Source organism: Bos javanicus, chromosome Y (assembly GCF_032452875.1).
Source record: "Bos javanicus breed banteng chromosome Y, ARS-OSU_banteng_1.0, whole genome shotgun sequence".
Classification (NCBI taxonomy): Eukaryota; Metazoa; Chordata; class Mammalia; order Artiodactyla; family Bovidae; genus Bos; species Bos javanicus.
This window is the reverse complement of record NC_083898.1, coordinates 5,008,223-5,030,218: the sequence shown is the minus strand read 5'-3', so window position 1 is coordinate 5,030,218 and position 21,996 is coordinate 5,008,223. Positions and strand designations below refer to the sequence as shown.

General features: G+C 38.0%; 1 long non-coding RNA gene and 1 pseudogene across 1 annotated transcript in view; both read right to left on the bottom strand.

Annotated features, from left to right (window-relative positions):
* LOC133243887 (uncharacterized) overlaps positions 1 to 21,996 on the bottom strand; it is a 40,954-nt gene that overhangs the window by 5,706 nt on the left and 13,252 nt on the right. The gene's annotated exons all lie outside the window — the stretch shown is intronic.
* LOC133243886 (zinc finger protein 280B-like) lies at positions 719 to 21,582 on the bottom strand (annotated as a pseudogene).

Below are 21,996 nucleotides of genomic sequence, written 5' to 3'. Positions count from 1 at the left end.
AAAAAATAGACATGTATATGCATAACTAAATCACTCTGATATACATCTGAAACACAACATTGTAAATCAAATATATTTCCATAAAATTTGTAAAGAAAGCTTTTAAAATGTATGATTATAAAGAAAAAATCCTAAAGAAAGTAGAAGGTATATATGAATTGAAACAAAAATAAAAAACAACAAAAATAAAACTTGTTGGGATAATAAAACAAAACCTGCTTCTTCGAAAAAAAAAAAAATCAGAAACATTGATACTACTGTAGCCAATCTAATAACAGAAGAGGAGGTTAATTCCAATACTAGAAATGAATGACACATGGAATGGGATTTTGAGATGGTAATATTCAACCCTGAGTGGAATTACTTTTGTTTCAGGAAAGGTCAAGTCAAACCAAAACCTGGGAAAAGAAAGGGAAGGAAAGAAAGAGGAAGACAGTCATGGGAAGAAAGGAAGAAAAGGAAAGTAAGGGAGAAAGAAAGAAAAGTAAATGTCTCAACAGATGTTGTAAATATCCAATGAAACAATTCTCTTTAAAATCTAAAAACAGAAACAGAAATTTATTAAGCCATATCCTCATTGCCTTTGATGGTACTAAGAACCAGAAAACCCATTTACACATCACTGTTTAGAATTTCTGGACAACACAATAAGATTATTTAAAAAAAGAAACAAACAAAAAAAATGCTATGTTATTTGTAAAAAGATGGACAGCAGAAATAATTTTTTAAAAAACATTTTATTTTTATAAATAGTAATTTTACTGACAATGTTTTGGCAACATTAATAAAACAATAAATTTTACCTGAAAGAACAAGCAAAGTAGACAAGGAAATTCACCAAAGGCAATAACAAAATAGTCATCTTGACAGATATTCAATACATTTGTAAAAAAAAACAAAGTGCCATTGCCTGAAAAAAATATAGAGATATCAATAGGAAAATAGAGGAAGCTCCTGAAAGAACTCACCTCAGTATTAACTATCTTTGTTCTGCAGGCACAGAAACTTACTCAAGTTAATTTTATGAAGCAAAGCCCTGATGTTATTATCTCTTTTCAGGTTTTGTGTGTGTGTGTGTGTGTGTGTGAAAATCTAGGAACTTTAGGCTGGACAGGAAAGACGAGTATAGAGACTTAAAGTGTCTTTAAGGAGGAGAAGGAAAAGGAGGGGTGTGAGGAGGATTTCATTGTGTGATTTGAACAGCATTGGGGAAGCTCAAACAAGGGATGTAGCAATGCTCTTCTTCTGGGAAGAGCATTCCCAGAAGAAGAGCATTTGCAAAGTCTTTGGATTGGGAAGAAATTGAATTTGCTTAGGGAAAGCAAGGCCAGTGTTGTCAAAAACAGGGCAGCAGTGGGGAAAATAGTAGAGTAGAATGACAGAGAATGGAAGAGAGGAAGTAGTCAGGGACCATATCACTGGAAACTTTTCATTTGGCAATAAATACAAGTTGTACTCTTTAGGAGCATATTACAGAGCAAACAACAGTAACAGTATTGATAATCCTAAGCAACAATAAAAACATATAAATAAATCATTTCATATTTTTACTATAGAAATAGAATAAAGGAGATAAGAATGCAATAGTCTGCACATTTATATATAGAGTTTTCACCTGAGACCAGAAGACAAACACACACACACACACACACACACACACACACACACACACACACTCGTTATACAACTAAAAGCAGTTTAAGCTGACACTTAGCAAAGTGCTTTGGCCCAAGCGAACTAACTGGAAAGGCCTAGTAAAATATTAAAAGTGTAAACCAATCAATCAAGCATTGAGTAAATAAATACAATTTACTTGTGTTTGAATTTACACTCAGGAAATTACCTAAAATGGAGACAAGAGACTCACTACAGCTTAGTTATCTGTAGTCCTTCCTCTTTTGTTCTGAGAGGGATGGTAACCCCTTGGTGATTATCACTTTCTAGCATTTTGTGAAAGCTTAGAGGATTTAAATGAATTGTGGGGGGGGGGGGCAGAAAGAGTGGGGAGAGACAAAGAGGAGGAGAAAGGAAGAGGAAATGGAGAGATTTCTCTTGACATAGGTCTGCAGCCAAGATTCCAGGTTCCTTGAATGGTGCACAGAGATTCTAGATATCTGTGCCAGAAGTGGAGAAGGTATGGCATTCAACTCCAGGAGGAGACTCAACTCCAGGAACCCACAGAGGAAGCCAAGTGTGCTGATGTTCAGGAACCAATACTTAGAGGGTACACCACAGGTCTGTGAAAGAGCCCTTGGAGATCACACGAAAAAAGGTTTCCACAAGTATAATCACAGACTAGGTAGTTGGGTAGAGTAGAGGAAGGATGATAACTCTATGACCTGATAATTACTGAAATAAATGAGAAAATTCCTGCACATCAGACTGTGTCAAGTAAGATGGAAACCCAGTATTAGTTTGATAAAATGGGAAATTACACAAAGAATTAGCTGTTAACTTTAATACATTCGTGCCCAAGGCAAGATAAGATACAAAACTGAAATTATCACGTGTTAAACTAGGGTAAGACACATGTAACTGGAAAAGGTAAGGAAAAGTTCTATAGAGGGTTTAATCACCCTGGACCCTTTGTATCCACTACATTTACTCTTCTCGGACAACTCCTTTGTAGCTTAAGGGAAAGAGAACTAAATTTAGCTCAATTCATAAACTGAAAAGGTTCCCTGTGTTTGATCCTTTTCAGTTAAAACTATGGGTCCAGTACAAATCAAACTGGATGTCAAGGCTTTTTTCTTTGGGAATCTTAAGTTGCTTTACTACTGTGATGGAGACCGATAGGGCTACTTCACTTTGACTAAAGGCCAGCCAAATGGGAAAGGAGATGGAATGAATCAAATTCCCCTTTTGATCACTCAACAGGAGGTCCACTGGCACCAGGCCTCATTCTATTAACTGTCTCTGCTTCTCCAACTGCAGTCAATGATACACAGGTCCTGCTTGATCCTTGCAGGTGCCTCTCACCTAACAGGCATTTTAATGGTTGGCTTCCTTGACATGTCCCTGGGCTAGGTTAAGACACTCTGAGACAGTGTTCCTTCTGCCTTGGCTCCATGCCTGGAGTGCATGCATGCCTCTTCCTCAACTGGGACAAGAAGCCACAGCTCTCCACTAACTAAATCCCGTGTCTGGTCCAAACTCACATCATAGTTTCTCCATCAACTTCTCCACATCAGGCTTTCGGAACCATTTTATCTTAGAACAGCACAACAGAGGCACTTCACAGAGTTCAGCAGCACACAGGACCATACCATAACAAAGCCATTCCAATCTGGCTATATAGTTAATACTGAGATCTTCAAGGCATGAAAAGAGTTGAAAATTTCATTGCTAAACACTCTACAGATTATATGTATAGTGGAGAAGGCAGTGGCACCCCACTCCAGTACTCTTGTGGGAAAAATCCTACAGATGGAGGAGCCTGGTGGGCTGAAGTCCATGGGGTTGCTAAGAGTCGGGCACGACGGAGTGACTTCACATTCACTTTTCATTTTCATACATTCGAGAAGGAAATGGCAACCCACTCCAGTGTTCTTGCCTGGAGAATCCCAGGGACAGGGTATCCTGGTGGGCTGCTGTCTATGGGGTCGCACAGAGTCGAACATGACTGAAGCAACTTAGCAGCAGCAGTAGCAGCAGCAGCAGAGCTTTCGAACTTGCAAATAACATGAAATACCAAAATACGTTGTTACTTTTCCTTTCTCCACCTCTCTCTTTCTCTCTCTCTCTCACACACACACACACACTTTTTACATGTTAAAACACTTATATGAAAAACAGGTACTATATTTTTAAATAACATCTCAATATTTAAACAAAGCTGTACTTCATGTATTTAAAACAAAAACACATAAATTACACATTGGTTGCCCTATATTTGATATTATTGAATAATTCTAAAATTTGAATTTTTTGTTTTTAATGGGGTTTTTAACTTTGACTGAAATACTTGCTTCAGACTTAATGAAAGTAGAATTAATGGTTTTTTTTTTTTTTTTGCCTCCTACTTTTAGATTTGGGAGATGATGGTTCAGAATCAGATGTGTTCACAGTAATGGATGCTACTTCCACCAATCCTGTTGAAGGGGTTCCAGTGATACCTGAAAAAAAACTCTTGTTTCAGGAGGTAATCCTTCTAGATGCTTAGGCTTCTTAAACATTTGATGACACTGGGTCTTGTGCTGTCTTTTCTCTTTAAAAGTTAAAAACTGTAGCCTACATTTGGAACACTGGTGAAAACTTTTCCCAGTGCTGTCTATAATGACATATGTATGGTGTTGCAGTTTTAAACATTTGGAGACAAAAGGGGCAAAGTAAACTCTTAATGTTACCATGGTAAGTTCTGAAATGCGCATCCACATCTGCAAAGAATGATGATCTGTAACTGCAAACCTGGCATACATAGGGCATTTCACCAGGCTTATGATTATCTTTCATGTGCTGTTAGAGAACCTGATCTGTCTCAAAGGACAATTCACAGATTTTACAGACTGTGCAGGGCTCCTGGGAAGTATGGACACTTTCAATGTGACACTGCAGCTGGAAGGGAGTAGGAAACTGGCAGTTGCAGTGCTGGCAGGTGGTGTGGTATTTCCAGCTGTCACCTCTCTGCCTCTCAAGCTCCATATGGTGCTTCATGTGATTCATAAACTTGACATTTTTTAGAATTTTCAAGCAGCTGAGGCATTTAAAGGCTGTGTGAGTTTTCGGTTCTGGCTGCCCATCTCCTATATGCTGTCCATAGTAGAAGTCACGAAGTAACACATTCAGATTGCCTTCTGTGGGATCAACAATCTTGTTTTGACTTGCTACACTTGGAAAGTCAATTTTTGTCAGTCCATTTTACCCTAAAGGGCTTATAGGTTTGCAATGGACATTGTCCTTTAGAAAATGTGTTGGATAAGATTCTCCATTCTGAACATGGCTTAATGAGGTATGAACACTGTCTGGTGTGCTTTGCTGAGTAGTCACTGTTTGAAAAATATCTGGAGGGGACAAAGCTAAAGAATGTTCTCCTATAATTCCATCACTGAGTTTAGGCTTTTTGGGATTTGTGCTATTTGTTTCAGAAGTGGAAAGTCACTTTGATACATGAGGACTTTTATCCATAGCTCCTGCATAACTGCTGTTTCTACTGGATGCTGCAATGAACTTGTGAAGGTAATCAAAGGAGAACATAACTCTGAAAAGCTATTAGGCACTATTTGTGGTGAAATATTTTTAGAATCTGCTTTGGACAAAGGCTCAATAATAATAGGATTATCTGTTGATCTTGATTCAGAGACAGAAAGTGGCAAGACAGTCTTTGCTTCTGATGCAGGAGTCACATGATTAACAGGCTGTAATTTCTGAGCATTATCTTTCCTGAAGTGACCATACTTTTTTCTCCTTGAACAAGAATCTGGGGTAACTCTGTTCAGTATGTTTGAAATGACTGGTTTTGGATTTGAGGTCATCCCCACAAAGATCACATCAGCATCTTCATTTACATGTTCCACTCCAAAAAGATCAGTTCAGCGTGTTCATCATCTACTTATTTGGCTTCTCCCTTGCTTTTCTGTGGTTCTGGCTCTTGTTCTTTTTCACATAACATACATGGTCGTTCCATATTTTAAGTACTTTTTTTTTTTATTCTTGGAGGATGTGGCCACAACTCCCAGTGCTTCCTTGAAATAAACTGCCACCTAAGTATAAATATACTACATATTATTTAAGTACAGAAAAATGTGCTATTTGTTTGTCTCCAAAACTCTAAGGTAGTTATAAACACCCTTATCTTACAGATAAAGACATTTAGCATCAAAGAGACTAAATGACAGCTGAAAAACCTATGACTACAAGTCTACATGACTCGAGAATCGTAGCTTTGTCCCATGTTGATTTTAATATTTTCTATTTAAAGAAAGAAAGAAAGAAAACCCACCACTGTTCATTAGGTCAAATCACATGTAAAGGACAATTTTTTTTACAAAAGCACTATTTTACAGTGTTTAGAAATATGGACTTTGGAGTCAAAGAAGATTAACCTGGAATTCTAAGTTAACCACACACCAGCTGCATCTTTTTCAGCAAATGTATAATTTTTAAATGCGTTTCTGTATCTTAAAGACAAACAAGCTTATTTCCTAGACTTAAGGTTAACAACTCCTTTTTTTAAAGCATCAGCTATTCAATGGCATCTTGTTTTGTAGGAAAACTGAAAAAAAAAAAAAAACCCTTATCTTAAATGCACATTACAACTGATTCACAAATACTAATTTCATAAATATTAATACAGAAAATAGGGCACAAATTCAAAGTATATAGTATCTCTACATAGTTAGCAAACAGCATAATTCGATGTCAAGCACTTAACACAGGCCTAGGAAATTGAGAATGAACTCTCTTGATAATCTCACCCCGAATCCACACTGATACATCCTAAATTTCTCCCTCTAATCCTGACTAAACTTAAATCCAACAATGCTTTATCCTTCACTCCACATGTCTCTTCCTGATAAGCAGGCAAAATGAGGTCAGTATTTCTCTAATACCAAGATCAGACAGAGACATCACACACAGACACACAACCAATGTCCCATATGAATACAGATGCAAGAGTCCTCAACAAAACACTGGCAAAAAAACCCTAACAACATATAAAAAAGGTTATATGCCATGACCACGTGGGATTTATGCAGGTATGCAAAGTTGGTTCATTATATGAAATTCAATTGACATTATGCCATTTTAATGCAATAAAGAACAAAAAACATATTTGCCTGCAGAAAAAGCATTTCCCTGAGTCTAGCACCTATCCATAATAGGGGTTAAAAACACTTAATAACTAAGAACAGAAGAGTACTTTCTCAATCAAAGGGTACCTGTAAAAGACCCACAGCTAACATCATACTTAATAATGAAAAACTGAGAGCTTTCCCCCTAAGATTGGGAACAACACGAGGAAGTCTATCCCACACTTTGGCTCAATATTATACTGGCAGTTCTATAACCAGAGCAATCAGGTAAGAAAAAGGAATTATTGTTTTGGTTGTTTAAAAAAAAAAAAAGCCTTCAGAATGGAAAGGAAAAAGTCAAAGTATATTGGAGATAACATACTTTTATATATAGAAAATCCTGAAGAAACCACAAGTATTAGAAGTAATAAAAAGCTTGCAGAATACAAGATAAATATTTTAAAAATCAAGCAGATTTCTATACAATAGCAACAAACATTTTGAAAAAGAAATTAAGTAAACACTTGACTGTACACTAGCATTAAAAAGAATACTTAGGATGTCAGAAAGAGAAAGACAAATATCATATGGTACCACTTACATGTGGACTCCAAAATATGGTACAAACGAACTTATCTGTGAAACAGAAACAGACTGAGAGACATAGAGAGTAGACTATGTGATTACCAAGAGGGGAAGGGTGGGGGAGGCATAGATTGGGAGCTGGTGATGAGCAGATGCAAACTATAATGTTAATATATAGAACAGATAAACAAGATCCTACTGTATAGCACAAGGAAATATATTCATAGTTTGTGATAAATAATAATGGAAAAGGATATGGAAAATATTGTGTGTGCATGTGTGCGTATTTACATATGAAGGAAAGGAAAGGTAAAAGGAAAGAAAGGAAAGGACAACTCTTGGCAAGCACGTACAGAAAGTGGATCCTTGTGTGTTATGGGTAGATTTTAAAATGGTGCAACTGCTACAGAAACCAGTATAAAGGCTCCTCAGTAAATTAAAAATAGAACTACCACATGATTCAGCAATTCCACTTCTGGATATAAATTCAAAAGGAGTTAACATGGGGTCTTGAGATATTTGCACAGCCATGCTCAAAGCAGCACTAATCACAACATCTAAGAGTTGGAAGCATCTAAACATCCATCAAATGTGATATATACATACAATGGAATATTATTTAGCCATATAAAGGAAATTTTGCCACATGCTACAACTTGCATGATCCTTTAAGACATCACCTATAGGAGAACATAGGCCAAACACTCACTGACATATATCACAGCAGGATCCTCTATGACCCATATCCCAGAATATTGGAAGTCAAAGCAAAAATAAACAAATGGGACCTAATTAAACTTAAAAGCTTCAGCACAACAAAGTAAACTATAAGCAAGGTGAAAAGACAGCCTTCAGAATGGGAGAAAATAATAGCACATGAAGAAACTGACAAACAACTAATCTCAAAAATATACAAGCAACTCCTACAGCTCAATTCCAGAAAAATAAATGACCCAATCAAAAAATGGGCCAAATAACTAAATAGACATTTCTCCAAAGAAGACATACAAATGGCTAACAAACACATGAAAAGATACTCAACATCACTCATTATCAGAGAAATGCAAATCAAAACCACTATAAGGGACATTTTCACTCCAGTCAGAATGGCTGTCATCCAAGTCTACAAGCAATAAATGCTGAAGAGGGTGTGGAGAAAAGGGAACCCTCTTACACTGTTGCTGGGAATGCAAACTAGTACAGCGACTATGGAGAACAGTGTGGAGATTCCTTAAAAAACTCGAAACAGAACTGCCATATGACCCAGCAATCGCACTGTTGGGCATACACACTGAGGAAAACAAAATTGAAAGAGGCATGTACCCGAATGCTCATTGCAACAGTATTTCTAATAGCCAGGCCATGGAAGCAACCTAGATGTCCATCAGCAGATGAATGGATAAGAAAGCTGTGGTATATATACCCAATGGAGTATTACTCAGCCATTAAAAAGAATACATTTGCACCAGTTCTAATGAGGTGGATGCAACTGGAGCCTATTATACAGAGTGAAGTAAGCCAGAAGGTAAAAGCACCAATACAGTATACTAACACATATATATGGGATTTCAAAAGATGTAACCATAACCCTGTATACGAGACAGCAAAAGAGACAAAGATGTATAGAACAGTCTTTTGGACTCTGTGGGAGGGGAAGAGGGTGGAATGATTTGGGAGAATGGCATTGAAACATGTATAATATCATATATGAAACGAGTTGCCAGTCCAGGTTTGATGCATGATACTGGATACATGGGGCTGGTGCACTGGGACAACCCAGAGGGATGGTATGGGGAAGGAGGAGGGAGGAGAGTTCAGGATTGGGAACATATGTATACCTGTGGTGGATTCATTTTGATACATGGCAAAACCAATACATTATTGTTGTTAAAAAATAAATAAAAAATAAATTCACTTTAAAAATAAAACATCCAGCCAAAGGAATTAAGCCAGTCATAAAAAAAGACAAATACTGTAAGTTTCCACTTATATGAAATATCTAACATAGTCAAGCAATAGAAAGGAACAAAGTAGAATGATGGAATCCAGGATCTAGGGAAACAGGGAAGAAAAGAGGAGTTGTTGTTAAATGGGACAGGTGATGGGTATAGTTTCAATTTTGCAAGATGAAAAGGTGTAAAGATATGTTTCTTAACAATATGATAAGGAATTCTATGATAGTTCAGAGGTTAGGACTCCACGCTTTCCTATCAGGGGCCTGGGTAGGGTTCTCAACCAGGAAACTGTCATTCAAGCTGCATAGCATAGCGAAAACTATGACAACAACAATAAAACAACACTGTAACTGTGTGTGTGTGTGTGTGTGTGTGTGTGTGTGTGTGTGTATTAGTTGCTCAGTCATGTATAAGTCTTTGCTTTCACATGGACTGTAGCCCATCAGGCTCCTTTGTCCATGGGGTTCTCCAGGCAAGAATACTGGAGTGGGTTGCCATTTCTTTCTCCAAAAAGGCTGATGAAAGTATGTGAAATACTTAGCATGTAAAAATGGTTAAAATGGTGAAAATTTAAGTTAGATTTTTTTTTACAACAATTAAAACTTTTAACAACCAGGAAAAGAATTTGAATAGACATTTCACCAAAAATACTGCTTAACATGATTGAAAGTGAAAGAAATTAAGTCGCTCAGGCCTGTCCGACTCTTTGCGAACCCATGGACTGTCGCCTATCAGGCTCCTCCATCCATGGGATTTCCAGGCAAGAGTGCTGGGGTGGATTGTCATTTCCTTCTCCAGGGGATCTTCCTGGCCCAGGAATCAAACCCAGGTCTCCTGCATTGCAGGCAGACACTTCACCTTCTGAGCCACCAGGGAAGCCCTTAGCAAAATGTAAATCAGTTTCATTGAAATGCTACTTCACACACATTAGCTTGGCTATAATCAAAACCAGGAAAAATAACAAGTGCTGCAGAGGATGTGGAGAAAACGAATCTTCATATATTGTTGAAAAATGTTGAAAATATGCTGCTGAAATATATTGTTGAAAATATATTGCTGTAAAATGGTACAACCACTTTGGTTTGTCAGTACCTCAAAAATTAAATATATAGTAGCCATATGATCCAGAAATCTCACTCTTTTGTATATATATAAAAAAAAAATCCCTGAAACTATTAAGTCCATTCAAAAACAGTGTTCCCAACAGCATTACTCACAAGAGCCACAAAGAATACACCATCCAAATATTATCTATTAATTGATGAATGGATAAAAAATCGTGGTAATTGTTCTCAATGGAGTTCATGTAAGCCATATACCATATTGATGTATCATATACAGCCATTAAAATGCATTGCTATACAGCCAAGAAGTGGATGAATCTTGAAAATACACAAACTAGGGGACTTCCCTGGAAATGTTTAAGTGTTTAAGACTATGCACAGTTTCCATTCCTGGGCAGGGAACTAAGATCCCACATGCCACATAGCTAAATAAATAAATATTTTAAAAGAAAATGTGACATCTGAATAAAGCCAGACACAGAGGTCACACATTGCATGTGGGAGAACTGTAGGTAGAAAAGAAGCAGGAAAGAGAAGCATTCTGTAACGCAAATGAAACATTTTTTTCCAGGGAGGAGGAAATGCACTGCTCTGATAAAGGCTGTCAATAAATTAAATAAAATAACAACTAAAAATTGACCACTGAGTTAAACATTTGGAATTCACTGTTGACTTTGACAAGAGTGAATTTAAAGGAAAATGAGAGACCTGGAGATAACAGATTCTACAAACAACTCCACAGAAGTCTAGCATAAGCAAATATGAAATAAAAAAAGCATAGGCGATGTGTCACCAAAGGACAGATTTTTAATGAGAGGTAAGATTATAGTCATTCTGTTTGCTGATGGGAACCATCCAGAGAAACAGAAAACTTAATCCAGGACAAAGAAGAGACTTGCTAGAATATCACTGAATAAACAAGAATTGAGGTGGCAAGAATACACAGAAGAACTGTACAAAAACAGATCTTCATGACCCAGATAATTAGGGTGGTGTGATCACTGACCAAGAGCCAGATATCCTGGAATGTGAAATGAAGTGGGCCGTAGAAAGCATCACTATGAGAACAGCTAATGGAGGTGATAGAATTCCATTTGAGCTATTTCAAATCCTGAAAGATGATGCTGTGAAAGTGCTGCACTCAATATGCCAGCAAGTTTGGAAAACTCAGCAGTGGCCAAAGGACTGAAAAAGGTCAATTTTCATTCCAATTTCAAAGAAAGGCAATGCTAAAGAATGCTCAAACAACTGCACAATTACACTCATCTCACACACTAGTAAAGTAATGCTCAAAATTCTCCAAGTCAGGGTTCAGTAATATGTGAACCGTGAACTTCCTGATGTTCAAGCTGGTTTTAGAAAAGGCAGAGGACCCAGAGATCTAGTTGGCAACATCCGCTAGATCATGAAAAAAACAGGAGTTCCAGAAAAATACATTTATTTCTACTTGATTGATATGCCAAAGCCTTTGACTGTGTGGATCACAATAAACTGTGGAAAATTCTGAAAGAGATGGGAATACCAGACCACCTGACCTGCCTCTTGAGAAATCTGTATGCAGGTCAGGAAGCAACAGTTAGAACTCATCATGGAACAACAGACTGGTTCCAAATAGCAAAAGAGTAAGTCAAGGCTGCATTTTGTCACCCTGCTTATTTAACTTCTATGCAGTGTGATATCATGAGAAACTCTGGAGTTGAATAAGCAAAAGCTGGAATCAAGATTGCAGGGAGAATTATCAATAACCTCAGATATGCAGATGATACCACCCTTATGGCAGAAAGTGAAGAGGAGCTAGAAAGCCTCTTGATGCAAGTGAAAGTGGAGAGAGAAAAAGTTGACTTAAAGCTCAACATTCAGAAAATGAAGATCATGCCATCCGGTCCCATACTTCATGGCAAATAGATGGGGAAACAGTGGAAGCAGTGTCAGATTTATTTTGGGGGGATGCAAAAGCACTGCAGATGGTGACTGCAGCCATGAAATTAAAAGACACTTACTCCTTGGAAGGAAAGTTATGTCCAACCTAGATAGCATATTCAAAAGCAGAGACATTACTTTGCCAAGAAAGGTCCATCTAGTCAAGGCTATGGTTTTTCCTGTGGTCCTGTATGGATGTGAGAGTGGGACTGTGAAGAAGGCTGACCACTGAAGAATTGATGCTTTTGATCTGTGGTGTTGGAGAAGACTCTTGAGAGTCCCTTGGAAATAGATCCAACAAGTCCATTCTGTAGGAGATGAGTCCTGGGAATTCTTTGGAAGGAATGATGCTGAAGCTGAAACTCCAGTACTTTGGCCACCTCATCCAGAGTTGACTCATTGGAAAAGACTCTGATGCTGGGAGGGATTGGGGGCAAGAGGAAAAGGGGATGACAGAGGATGAGATTGCTGGATGGCATTACTGACTCGATGAACCTGTCTGAGTAAACTCCGGGAGTTGGTGATGGACAGGGAGGCCTGGCATACTGCTATTCATGGGGTCACAAAGAGTTGGACATGACTGAACAACCGAGCTGAATTGACCCTTAGAAAATGGCCAGGTATGGCATGCCAACAAACAAACAAACAAACAACAACAACAACAAAAACGGGCGCAAAACACATGTCAGGAAGGAAACATCTACAGGTAAATACTTAGTCAATGCTTAGAAAAAAGCCTCTGGAAATGTGCCTCATTTGCTCTATTATCAGTGAATTGAAAACTTAAACTGCAAGGCAATATCACTAATGGGAAACCAAAAAGGCCATTATCCAAAAGTCTACAGACAAGAAAGAGTAGAGCAATGTTAGTAAAGGGGAACCCTGTATGCCATTGGTGGGAGGTAAGGTAAGTGCTCAGAGACATTATAAGCATGGCTGCCAAAGTACCTAGGAATCACAAAATGATGTAGATGATGTCATATGTCAGCTCCACTTCCAGAGTATTTGAGCAATCAACAGATCGTGAAAAACACACACAAAACCCCCACCTCTACAAACATACCCTGGAGCAGCAGTCACAATGCCCAAGAGATGAAAGGAAAGAGAATCGCTGGCTGCAAATTAAAAGAGAAACATATGGGACATAGAGACACAATAAATATGAGTCTGACATTATGAAAATGCAAAAAAAAAAAAAAAAAGCCATTTGGAGGAATATGCAGAAACCTAGAGCGAATCACAGTAAGTAAAGAAAGGCAGATTAAAGAGATATTACAACATATGCCTTCCAGAAGGGATTAAAAAACATATTGATGGGATGAGTACCCAAGGAAAAGTGAAATGGACTTACACTCCTGGTAAGAAAATTACAGTTGGCAAAGGGTTTTGGTGGGTGAGAGGCCAACAGGTCAAGGCTGGAATAGACTTATACCCACAAATACCTATGCAATTCATAATCCACATGGACCTCCTGTATCAAGAGATATGTACTCAATAGATTCCAAAAGATACCTCTGACAATAACCAGAGCTAAATTCCTCCAAGTGTCTATGGAAAGGAAGGTGGAATTGTTTCTATGCAACAACTACAACGGTGTTAATAGTCTTAAAAAATATATAGTTTCGCTTAAAAAAAAAAAATCAAAGAGTAAACAACCAAAACTTTTGGTGACTACCTGTGTCTCATTTTACTCTCATTTACAACCAGACTTGGGAATAACACAGAGGCTGCTGTTACCATGGGTAAAAGAGGAGGGAATGAAGAAATGCTGTCACCTTGTGGACATTTTCTCTAACAGCAACCTTAAAATTCTTGCTGATGGCCACAATATTCACAAGGGTGCTGAGCTCTAACTGATATCCACCCTTAACAAATTTTCAGGGTTCACAGAGGGGAAAATAAGTAAAGTAAACTTGGGAGAAGCTAACAGGAAGAGGATATGAACAGCTAAACATAATTCCGTGTTTCTTTAAAAAAGCACATGACACATAGGGTGAATTCTAAGAGATACAGACATCTAAACTCTGAGGACATTATCACCTCCGCCTGAGCATGGAAAAGGGCCACTGTCAAATCCTGGACATGGCATCAATGGCAGAGTAGGAGTAGTACAGTGGACGCTTTAAGGTAATGCTTTAATGGACCTGGTAAGAGCCACTATGGACATGACTAGAAAGGTGCACTCCCATGAAAGAAAAATAAATAAATAAAGAGGTCATGACAGCATGGTAAATCAGATCCTCTCCTGCAGCATTTCAGACATGAACAGATTTCAAACACCACACACCCCAAACTAGATCCTGCTGCATCATTCAGAACATCAAAGCAATGAAAGGTAAGATAGTGTACTTGGATAGAGGAATAGATAAAGAAGTGTGATATAGGTCTGGAATGAAGCTTTAATCAGGACTGAAATTTGAAAGTAGGCCCTCTTCACCGATAGAGAGAAATCCAGAGATCATCACGCTAAATGAAGGAACACTTCAAGAAATATCATGGGATACATTGGAGTGGTGGGATACAGAAATCCACTGCAGTGTGTGCCCACACAAATGTGATGTGGACATCCAAACTGGCAAGAAACTTATGGTAGCCAAGGACCTTGGTGGATGGAAGGGATAAATCTGGAACTTGGTATTAATTTCTTCCCACAGATACATATTAAATACAAAATCCGTATAAACCTATTGCAGCAAGAGTGGTAGACAAAACAATTTCTAATAATATGTAGGGAAAAGCAAGCACCACTGAATACATAATGTCATCTCAGTGTTTCAGAACAAGAATCTGTACATGTAAAACCAACTCATCCTTGTCTTCAACTTAAAGAGAATATGAGCACTTACTTCAAAGATCCAAAAGTGAGGATACATCAGGTTTCATGGCATCCTTTGGCTCATTCTGCTCTAATGCACTCCCAGGCCTGACAAAAACTCTCAGACATCACAGGCCATCCTAAAAAGGAGCAAATAATAAAGCCTTGCAGCATAGAGTTTTCTCTGTAACAGCAGCCTTAAAACTATCACTGATGGACATCTGATATACACAAGGTCCTATTGCTGGACTTGATATGACACCTACCCTTGAACATGACAGTAGTCACTCATCAAAAAAAAAAAAATTAATAAGTGAAAAAGAAATACAGGACACTCTTAAGAAGAAAATATCAACATTTAAATACAGCTCAAACTGCTTGGAAAAAAAAAACAAAACAGAATCACTTAATATTCCAAAGGCTTCCGAGCTTTAAATATATCTGTCTTTAGAGGAGAACATAGACAAAATACTCTCTGACATACATCACAGCAGGATCCTCCATGACCCACCCCCCAGAATATCGGAAATAAAAGCAAAAATAAACAAATGGGACCTAATTAAACTTAAAAGCTTCTGTACGACAAAAGAACTATAAGCCAGGTGAAAACACAGCCTTCAGAATGGGAAAAAAAATAATAGCAAATGAAGCAACTGACAAACTAAACTCAAAAATATACAAGCAACTCCTACAGCTCAATTCCAAACAATAAATGACCCAATCAAAAAATGGGCCAAAGAACTAAATAGACGTTTCTCCAAAGAAGACATACAGATGGCTATGAAACACATGAAAAGATGCTCAGCATCACTCATTATCAGATAAATGCAAATCAAAACCACAATGAGGTACCACTTCACACCAGTCAGAATGGCTGCGATCCAAACGTCTACAAGCAGTAAATGCTTGAGAGGATGTGGAGAAAAGGGAACCCTTTTACACTGTTGGTGGGAATGTAGATTTGTATGGCCACTATGGAGAACACTGTGGAGATTCCTTAAAAAAAAAAAAAAAAAACAAAAAAACTAGAAATAGGACTGCCATAGGGCCTAGCAATCCCGCTGCTGGGCATACACACTGAGGAGACCAGAAGGGAAAGAGACACGTGTACTCCAATGTTCATCGCAGGACAGTTTCTCATACCCAGGACATGGAAGCAACATAAATGTCCACCAGCAGATGAATGGATAAGAAAGCTGTGGCATATATACACAATGGAGTATTACTCAGCCATTAAAAAGAATACATCTGAAGCAGTTCTAATGAGGTGAATGAAAGTGGAGCCTATTATGCAGAATGAAGTAAGCCAGAAAGAAAAACACCAATACAGTATACTAACACATATATATGGAATTTAGAAAGATGGTAATGAAAACCCTGTATGCGAGATAGGTAAAGAGACACAGATGTATGGAACAATCTTTTGGACCCTGTGGGAGAGGGAGTGGGGGATAACTTGCGAGAATGGCATTAAAACATGTATAATATCATATTAGAAATGAATCGCCAGTCCAGGTTCCATGCAGGATAAGAGAAGCTTGGGGCTGATGCACTGACATGACCCAGAAGGATGGTATGGCTAAGGAGGTAGGAGTGGGTTCAGGATGGGGGAAATGTGTACACCTGTGGCGGATGCATGTTGATGTATGGTGAACCACTACAATAGTGTAAAGTAAAAAATAATACGAATAAAATAAATAAATACATAAATACAGAAATGAAAACAAAAAACCAAAATTGCTAACTCTTTTGTGTAGATGAAAAATGTCAAATAGCACACCATATCTGGAAGAAAATACCAACAGGTAAATACAGTTCTCAGTATTTATTTAAAAGCACATGAAATACACTCATTATAGTGAATTACTAAGAACTCTTTTAGCTTCACCTTTTTGTGATCCCGGAGACCATAGCCCAACAAGTTCCTCTGTCCTTGGAATTTTCCAGGCAAGAATTCTGGACTGAGTCACCATTTCCTCCTCCAGGGCATTTTCCCAAATCACATCTCCTTTGACTCCTGCCTTTGCTGAAAGATTCTTAACAACAGTGCCACCTGAGAAGCCCAGTGTATTACATAGATAATCCAACTATGCTAATGAGTTATCACCTCTGAGTAGTGAAAAAGTACCAAATACTATACAGAGAAGACATGGTAGAGAAACATTGTTAAAGGGGAATCTTTATGGTACTAGTGAGATATATTTGGTAGGAGTCATTATAAATGTCACTACTAAGTGCCCTTTATTTTTTTTTAATTTAATTTTATTTTTCAATTTTACAATATTGTATTGGTTTTGCCAAATATTGAAATGAATTTGCCACAGATATATATGTGTTCCCCATCCTGAACCCTCCTCCCTCCTGCCTCCCCATACCACTCCTCTGGGTCGTCCCAGTGCACTAGTTCCAAGCATCCAGTATTGTGCATCGAACCTGGACTGGTAACTCGTTTCATACATGATATTTTACATGTTTCAATGCCAGTCTCCCAAATCTTCCCACCCTCTCCCTCTCCCACAGAGTCCAGAAGACTGTTCTATACATCTGTGTCTCTTTTGCTGTCTCCTTTACAGTGTTACTGTTAACATCTTTCTAAATTCCTTATATATGCATTAGTAAACTGTAGTGGTATTTTTCTTTCTGACTTACTTCACTCTGTATAATAGGCTCCAGTTTCATTCACCTCATTAGAACTGATTCAAATGTATTATTTTTAATGGCTCAGTAATACTCCATTGTGTATATGTACCACAGCTTTCTTTATCCATTCATCTGCTGATGGACATCTAGGTTGTTTCCATGTCCTGGCTATTATAAACACTGCTGCTATGAACATTGAGGTACACGTCCCTCTTTCCCTTCTGGTTTCCTCAGTGTGTATGGTGAGCAGTGGGATTGCTGGATCATAAGACAGTTCTATTTCCAGTTTTTTAAGGAATCTCCACACTGTTCTCCATAGTGGCTGTACTAGTTTGCATTCCCACCAACAGTATAAGAGGGTTCCCTTTTCTCCACACCCTCTCCAGCATTTATTTCTTGTAGGTGTTTGGATCGCAGCCATTCTGACTGGTGTGAAATGGTACCTCAGAGTGGTTTTGATTTGCATTTCTCTGGTAATGAGTGATGTTGAGTATCTTTTCATGTGTTTGTTAGCCATCTGTATGTCTTCTTTGGAGAAATGTCTATTTAGTTCTTTGACCCATTTTTTGATTGGGTCATTTATTTTTCTGGAATTGAGCTGTAGGAATTGCTTGTATATTTTTGAGATTAGTTGTTTGTCAGTTGCTTCATTTGCTATTATTTTCTCCCATTCTGAAGGCTGTCTTTTCACCTTGCTTATAGTTTCCTTTGTTGTGCAGAAGCTTTAGAATTTAATTAGGTCACATTTGTTTATTCTTGCTTTTAATTCCAATATTCAGGGAGGTGGGTCATAGAGGATCCTGCTGTGATGTATGTCGGAGAGTGTTTTGCCTATGTTCTCCTCTTGGATTTTTATAGTTTCTGGTGTTACATTTAGATCTTTAATCCATTTTGAGTTTATTTTTGTGTATGGTGTTAGAAAGTGTTCTAGTTTCATTGTTTTACAAGTGGTTGACCATTTTTCCCAGCAACACTTGTTAAAGAGATTCTCCTTAATCCATTGTATATTCTTGCCTCCTTTGTCAAAGATAAGGTGTCCATATGTGTGTGGAATTATCTCTGGGCTTTCTATTTTGTTCCATTGATCTATAAATCTGTCTTTGTGCCAGTACCATACTGTCTTGATGAGTGTGGCTTTGTAAAAGAGACTGAAGTCAGGTAGGTTGATTCCTCCAGTTCCATTCTCTTTCTCAAGGTAGCTTTGGCTATTCGAGGTTTTTTTTGCATTTCCATACAAATTGTGAAATTATTTGTTCTAGCTCTGTGCAGAATACGGTTGGTAGCTTGATAGGGATTGCATTGAATCTATAAATTGCTTTGGGTAGTATAGTCATTTTCACTATATTGATTCTTCCAATCCATGAACATGGTATATTCCCCCATCTATTAGTGTCCTCTTTGATTTCCTTCACCAATGTTTTATAGTTTTCTATATATAGGTCTTTAGTTTCTTTAGGTAGATACATTCCTAAGTATTTTATTCTTTCCGTTGCAATGGTAAATGGAATTGTTTCCTTAATTTCTCTTTCTGTTTTCTCATTATTACTGTATAGGAATGCAAGGGATTTCTGTGTGTTGATTTTATATCCTGCAACTTTACTGTAATCATTGATTAGTTCTAGTAATTTTCTGGTGGAGTCTTTAGAGTTTTCTATGTAGAGGATCATGTCATCTGCAAATAGTGAGAGTTTTACCTCTTCTTTTCCATTTGGATTCCTTTTATTTCTTTTTCTCCTCTGATTGCTGTGGCCAAAACTTCCAAAACTCTGTTGATTATTAATGGTGAAAGTGGGCCCCCTTTTCTTGTTCCTGACTTTAGAGGAAATGCTTTCACTTTTTCACCATTGAGGATAATGTTTCCTGAAGGGTTTGTCTTATATAGCTTTTACTATGTTGAGGTATGTTCCTTGTATTCCTGCTTTCTGGAGAGTTTTTATCATAAATGAGTGTTGAATTTTGTCAAAGGCTTTCTCTGCATCTTTTGAGATAATCATATGTTTTTTATTTTTCAATTTGTTAATGTGGTGTATTACATTGATTGATTTGAGCATATTGAAGAATCCTTGCATCCCTGGGATAAAGCCCACTTGGTCATGATGTATGATCTTTTTAATGTGTTGTTGGATTCTGATTGCTGGAATTTGTCTTTTCAAGAATACGAGAGACTGAGCATATGACCTGGCAGCTCCATTCCTAAGAGTATGTATTAAAACAAAACAAAACAGATTTTGAAAAAAAACATGTAACTCAACCATGTACTGCAGGGAGATGAACAACATCCTATAATGGCACCACACTCCGGTACTCTTGCCTGGAAAATCCCATGGACGGAGGAGCCTGGTAGGCTGCAGGGCATGGAGTCGTGAAGAGTCAGACAGGACTGAGCGACTTCCTTTTCACTTTCTACTTTCATGTATTGGAGAGGAAATGGGAACCCACTCCAGCGTTCTTGCCTGGAGAATCCCAGGGATGGGGGAGCCTGGTGGGCTGCCGTCTTGGGGTCTCACAGAGTAGGACACAATGAAGCAGCTTAGCAGCAGCAGCAGCATACATGAAAAATCAGGCTTCCCTTGTGGCTCAGCTGGTAAAGAATCCACCTACAAAGCAGGAGACATGGTTTCGACCCCTGGGTGGGAAGATCCCCTGGAGAAGGAAAAGGCTACCTACTCCAGTATTCTGGCCATGGGCCGTATAATCCATGTGGTCGCAAAGAGTCGGACATGACTGAGTGACTTTCACTACCACTACTATACATGAAAATCAAGAAACTGATGCAGCCACTATTGAAAACAGTAAGCAGGTCTTTTATAATAATTATTATTATTTTTCCTTAAGGGTAATTGCTTTTCAGAGTTTTGTTGCTTTCTTTCAAACCTCAACATGAATCAGCCATATGTATACATATATTCCTTCCTTTTGAACTACCTGCCCATTATCTCCTTCCTTGGTATAGAGTTTTTTTATACTCTAAAAATACAGTTACTATATGATCCAACAATAACACTTCTGGGCATATATCCATTAAGACGAAAACTCCCATCAGAAAAGTGATATGCACAACAGTGCTTATAGTAGCACAATGTACAGTAGCAAAGACATGCAAACGACCTTAAGGCACTTAAATATGTGAGTGGATAAAGACAGATATATTATGCATACAATGGAATATTATCCATAAGAAAGAACGAAATAATGCTATTTTTTCCAACATGGATGGACCTAGAGATGATCATACTAAATAAGTCAGAGAAAGACAAGAGGAGCTTAGGTGGGTTCAGCTCACCTTGACACATCCTTTGGACCTCAGTTGATGGGAGATCTTCATCTTTTCCTCCTGGGTATCTAGAGTCAGCTGTTCCAAGAATGATGCTAAAACTGAAACTCCAGTGCTCTAGAGCCTTCCCAGTCACCTTAGTAATTTTGAAGACTTGCAGTGGTCGACTTCAGAGCCCCTGAGTACCCCTATATATACCCTTCCCCAGGTGGCCACACCCTTACACTTTATGAGGTCAGCAAGCCACTTGCACAGCTAATGGAGGCCCTGGTGAGCCTTGACCTCACAAAGCCTCATCCTGACACCTCTAGGGGAGTATGGGGACCAAGTCAGAGAGCGTTGACCTCTCCCGATTCTTTTAACCACACCCTCTAGCTTCCTAGAGTTTTGGGCCACCTTTAAAATTTCTTATTTTACATGTTCTTTGTCCAGAAGCTTAAAAGGGAAAATTTACATAACTTTTTTTGTAGTAAAACTCCTGCATGACTGAATAGAAAATAAACACAGAATTATAAAATGACAATTGAGAAATATTTGGAAGACAGCTGACAAATGACTCATTTACCTCATTTATGCAGAGTCCGAAGTTAAAATAAGAAAAGATGAAAAACCCAATAGAAGAGAATTGTGAAAAAAACAAGAATAATTAAAAAAAAAAAACATACAAATTACCCTCCCCCGAAAAAAGGAAAATTACCAAAAATCAGGAAGAAATGTCATACCTACCTGGTAATAAAATAAATGCAAACGAAAACAATAATGGATTATGATTTCTCACCATGAAAACTGCCAAAGTTCAATGACAAAGTTGAAATATACCAAATTTTTCCTCCAAATGGACGATGACAAATTGGAAAAGGAGTGTTTCAGCAGTGTTGTGAGCACATAGTGTGACGCAACTTTCTGAAGGACAATATGACATTATCTAGTAAATTTATAAATACATAGAGCCACTTGGCAAGACCCTGTTTGGAATGTCCATTTCAGAAATATTTCTGCAATTTCACCTAGA